Below are 6,072 nucleotides of genomic sequence, written 5' to 3' on the forward strand. Positions count from 1 at the left end.
ACAACCAGTAAGACCTCTACACGAAGGAAGAGGTCCCCCCACTAGTACAGCGATAAGTCTATGGATTAACAACGCTAAAATCAGGGGTTCAATTCCCCTCGGTGGACTCAGCAGATAGCCCGATGTGGCTTTGCTATAAGAAAAACACACACACGAAGGGAGAGAGAATCAACATCCTTAAGAAAATATCCTAAAGTAACAATCGCACGAGCTGACAAAGGCTTGTTTTCGAGCAGATCCGCGTTGGGCTAAATAAAAACATCAATTCCTTTCTACTCTCATTAATGTAGCCAGTTCCAGGTTTTTTTCTGTTTTTATTTCCTTATTATTATTTTAAAGATATAATGTTTATAATTATACTTAAGCCTTTTTTGTTATATTGTTATTTCTTAACTTACACTTGTTTTATTGTCTCGATATCTTGTAGTTATGTAGAACGTTCATGTAAGTATCGGAACATTTTTTTTTTATATATATTTCACACAAAGCTACACGAGAGCTATCTGCGCTAGCCGTCCCTAATTTAGCAGTGTAAGACTAGAGGGAAGGCAGCTAGTCATCACCACCCACCGCCAACTCTTGGACTACTCTTTTACCAACGAATAGTGGGATCGACCGTCACATTATAACTAAAGAAACAATTACATAAATATATTTATGAATTAATACCAGTTATAGGTGTTATTAAAAGAAGTAATTGTTGAGGGTACAAATAAAGTAAAAAACAAAAAGGAATGTTAAACATTTTCTACCGACATGTATAATACTAAAAAATACTGAAATATTTTTATAATAGAATGATTCGACTGCGAAGGTTTCTATATACAGAAGAATATATATAAACACAACTTGTAAAAACGAAAATTCTTGATGACAAGAAACCCATTTGAAATAAAAATGTACCTACTATTGGTATTGACACTTTTACTAATAAAGCAGAGAACAACGTTTCGACTTTCCTTGGTCACCTTCAGGTTGAAACGTTTATTAATATATTATAATATTATTATTAATATAGTAATAAAACTGCTTTATTAGTAAAAGTGTTAATACCATAACAGTCGTTCCGATATACATTTTTACAACAACGAAAGTATTCAACGTAGAAAAACACGTCATTTCGCAAATGTAAACGTATTGAACGTAGATAGAATCCAAATGAAAGAAAACATTATAACTCAAAGTCAAAACCTAACGTATTAGATGAGTGTCATGTTTGTATTAAAATACAGAGCGTGGTTATATCATTTTATACGGTTATTTAGGTTGGTTGTTGTTAAGCGCAAACCTGCAAAATGGGCTTATTTGCTCTGCACGTTACGGGTATTCAAACCGATTTTTAGTGTCGTAAAGCAACAGACTTACGGCTGAGACAGTGAGGGGCCGAACAGCTTGATTGGAAGTACTTGTATGTATGTTTATTTTGAATCTCAAAGAGATATGTCTCATTAATAAAGACGAAACGTTGTATTCAAATACATCTATAATTCCACGAATAACTCTTTCAAATACTGTATGTCTTCTATAATTAAGTAGATTGACGTTCAAGCTTTAAACACGACATAAACATTTGTTAGAGGATATATTGTCAGAGTGTTTTGGGTGTATGTAGGAAAAATCTCTTTCAGATAACACTAGAAAATTGAACTACCCCTCTGATTCGAGAGAAAAGGTCTAAGCACAAAACACAAGCAATTGACATTAGTTTTGGTTGAAGTTAAGGACAAAATTACACAGTGGGCTATCTGTGCACTCCTCTACGTAAAAAAGTTTTCTCAACCCAAAAGAGCCGTTTTTACATATATATATTTCTCTACAAGTGGGTTTTCTCGACATCACTGATTATTATTTCATCACGGCGATTATACGAGAAGTGAAAGTCTTTGTGTTTTGCGTACTTACCTGTTACCATCATGTCTGAACTAGCATACGTTACAACACTATTAACAGTACAACGTCATACGATCGTTAAGATTCAAACATCTAATGCCGCCCTCTACATTCCGACACTCAGTTACACAACCCCTTTAAAACATGTGGTCAGCTTCCGGTCAGTTAACTCTCTCTTTCTTTGTGAACCTGATGATGACCGATGAAGGTCGAAACGTTGTTCACTCCTCTACGTAAAAAAAAAAAATCTCAACCCAAGCGAGCCGTTCTTACATATATATCTGTGTTCTGTCCATCATGAGTATCAAAACCCGGTTTCTAGTGCTGCAAGTCCTAAGACGTACCGTTCTGCTACTGGGAGGGATTGAAAAAAAAAAATGAATATGTGGTTTTAATGTCAGGAAGGGAAAATATTACCTTTGTAACTATTCAGTATCATCGATGTACTTTTAGACAGATGTAAGTTTTGTTTATTAATGAAAATATAATTTTATAGAGTGATAAATATAAATAAAACATTTAAATACCTAACAAAGTGTTTTTCATTAAAATCTATTTTTTTCTTTCGGTTACTTGTTGGCCCGGCATAGCCAAGCGCGTAAGGCGTGCGACTCGTCATCCGAGGGTCGCGGGTTCGCGCCCACGTCGCGCTATACATGCTCGCCCTCTCAGCCGTGGGGGTGTATAATGTGACGGTCAATCCCACTATTCGTTGGTAAAAGAGTAGCCCAAGAGTTGGCGATGGGTGGTGATGACTAGCTGTCTTACACTACTAAATTAGGGACGGCTAGCACAGATAGCCCTCGAGTAGCTTTGTGCGAAATTCCAAAACAAACAAACAGTTACTTGTTATCGCTTTTATTAAAGAACTAAAGGCACGTGGAGTTTTTTTTAGTAAAACACCTAAGAGTTTCTCGCGATCATTGGAAACAGCTTCTCAAATATATTAGAAGGCTAGAGACATTCCATATGGCCAGTAAAAACGAAATATTCGAAGTTTTGTTTACAAATACTTTAGAAGCCATCTTTCCACATTTTATAATAAATGTTAGATTACGATCTTTTTATATTATTGTTAATTATGTTTCGTTGGTGTCGCTAGTGTCACAAACAGATTTCGTAATAGACGATTCTGTATGTGTGTAGACATGTTTAGTTATATTAAATAAACTAAGCAGTCTAAAAGGTTCAATATCTACAAAACTAAACAAAGACTTTATTAATTTAGTATTCAAACTATTACAAGCATTTCTGTTAATACTGCCAAGAAAACGATAATAAAGTAGCTTCTATTTATGAATATTATTTATTTTATTTTACACCTTTCGCATAGTAAGTCATCAGAATTTCCTTCGCACTTGAACAAAACATAAAACTGGACATTTATATGCACCATGACAGTGAGCAATATAGTCAAAAATAAACCTTAAATATACTACACAGATGTGTAAATTTAAGACCTTTTTCAATAAGCAGTATATGCAAATTAGAAGACTCATTCTGAGAGAAAGTCTAAAACAACACTCAGTTTCAAGACACTTTCACTTCTTCAGTCCTCGTCTCTTATGACGTCACTTGGTGGGAAGTGACCTGTGAAACTTAAGATAAGCGTCTACAATACTCAGGTCATCGGGTGAACACTCTTTGACCTTGGGAACGTGACTAAGTTGTGATGTCGGGCCGTCAGCTACACTTAAGACAGACGTCGATGGAGAAGCCAAGTTGAACAAGGTAGTGGACGACTTCCTTGGTAAATAAGACAACTTATGATGCCTGAACAGCATTTTATCATTTTCTATTGTCGTTGAAGTCAGCAGTGGTTTGTATTCTTTCTGCCTTTTATTGGCATCTCTGTTGTTGTATAATTTCAGCTGCTTTCGTTTGATTAAAATAATTGTTACTAATATCACAATAACCAATAAAAGAATACCCACAACTGGAGTAATAATAATAAAAAATATTCTTTCTTCTTCATTTAAGACCCAGAAGTGGTTGCGATTAAATCTTGCAGTCCTTGGCGAACTACACGGTTCCTCACTTGTAGACGTATCTTTCTCATCCACGACTGACTTATTTGTAGTCGTTTCTTTGATTCCGTTCTTTCCAAATCGTTTTTACTTGTTATATCGCTGTAAAACAGTTTTTTTGGTTTTTGTAAGAGACTTCCAGAAGAGGTATCGTCTTGTGCTACTGTAATCAAAGATTTATGATTTAAGTAAATAAAGTTGGCGCTAGTAATGTTATAATTTTCTAATTTGGCTTTCTCTGGTTTTAAATCATGTTCAATGGTAAAATAAGAATATGGCGGTCCAGTGAAAGTAGAAGCCACGTAAGGCCCGCTTTTTCTTTTGTTCCAGCCAAACTCTTGTCGAAATCCGTGATTTTTGTACTGCACCAGTCTAGAGTCACCAGGTTTAAGCATACTGTAATACCTGTCTCTCGTCTCCTGTTTTTCCTCAACAAATCTGTTGTAGTCCATTCTTTTATATTTCCCGGTTGGTTTTAGCACTAATTCCTTCATATTTATGCCATTATAATTTGTTTGGTTCTTTCTGGCGTCATTGCCTTCAACCATTCCAGCTTCTTCCAAACCACCTGAAACAGTAAACTGTTTTAATCTCAGGTTTTCCACTATGTTTACGAGCGACGTAGTGGGTGTAAGACTGCTAAAGTTGAAGTTCGATTTGAGTTCATCTTCTGGCAAATTGTTTTTACTTTCACTGTTTTCATTAATTTGATCAACTGTTGAAGAGAAAAGATTAGATCGGCTACCATTTTCATTCCATGTTAACCTTCGTTCCACTTCTTTACTTGCACTTTGTGTAGACTTGAGCTGCAATACATACTGAGATAAGCCTACAATGCCCATGTCTTTCGTATCTGTTGTGCTTTCTGTGGTTGTGTTACAGAATTCAATACGCTGAGTGGTATTTCCCTGGGGTAATTTCAAGGAAGTGTTGACCGTGCTTCTCGTGATACATCTATTACTAATGTTAGAACACAGTTTATTTGGCCCTAGTAGTTTTCTGTACTTTTTTGATGGCGATGGTACGCGTGTACCTATTGATATTTCTTCTTGTTTTAATATTAAACCGTCAGATGAATTTTTAATGTTTAAAAACGACAGCTTATTAAGGCTAGCATTAACTTCTTGGGAAATGTTCTTAAACGTTGGGGCTTTTTGTGATAGAACATAATCACCAATTTGTGAATTTTCTTCACTGATATTAGACCACGTGTTACTTATAAACTGGGATGGAGACAACAAACTCTTTTTCATAACTGTAGTGTAATTGTCAGTCCTAAAAATAGGTCTACCATTACTGGTTAAGATTGTATTTGTAATTAACGAATCATTTCTATTGGTTAATATGAACGAAGGGCCACGTATATAGTTAAAATTCGAATTATGCCTCACTAGTTCATTTTTAACAGTAAACAACTGAATTGAGAATGGGTTTATATCATTTAGGATGCTGTTGAAACTTCGTAATTGGCCATTACCAAACATTCGGCCTGGTGCTTCCAATTTCATTTCAAACCTAGGCCTAACATACTTGACATTATCGAATATATTAGAATTATTTTGGTACCATTGCAACTGTAAACAGTTAACAGTAGTTAAAACATATAAAATTAAAATAATAATTAGCCTATACCGTTCCTCGAACTCATTAAACTTCATTAAAAACGTCTTCCTTCAAACTGAGTTATGGTTGATACAATAAAAAAAACAAATAATTTTATTTAGGCCTAGTGTACGCCAACATCCCCGTTTGTCCAGTGTTGCTAATAGGAACAGTCTTTCTCCTCCTAGCGATGCAAGATCATAACGAAGAGACAACAATATGTTAACTGAAAATTAAATATTTTTTTTACTAATTTTGAATATTTTCTTTAAAATATGTTATATTATTTTCCAAACTAGGAAGAAATTACAAACTAGCTTACTTAATCCTGAAAAAAATATTTGATATTTATTTATATTTATAAAAAAATTAAAACATTTAAATAGTTTCCTGCTAATTGTTGAACACAACATAACGTCCACGAACTTCCTTTTAAAATTTTAATAAACATATACATTTTGGATTTAGGTTATTTTAGTCTTTGTTTCTCGGTGTTCTATGTGTAAAACTAGGTGCCACAATAACAAACAAAATATTTTCCTTTTCATCCAGG

Source organism: Tachypleus tridentatus, chromosome 3 (genome assembly GCF_004210375.1).
Source record: "Tachypleus tridentatus isolate NWPU-2018 chromosome 3, ASM421037v1, whole genome shotgun sequence".
Lineage (NCBI taxonomy): Eukaryota > Metazoa > Arthropoda > Merostomata > Xiphosura > Limulidae > Tachypleus > Tachypleus tridentatus.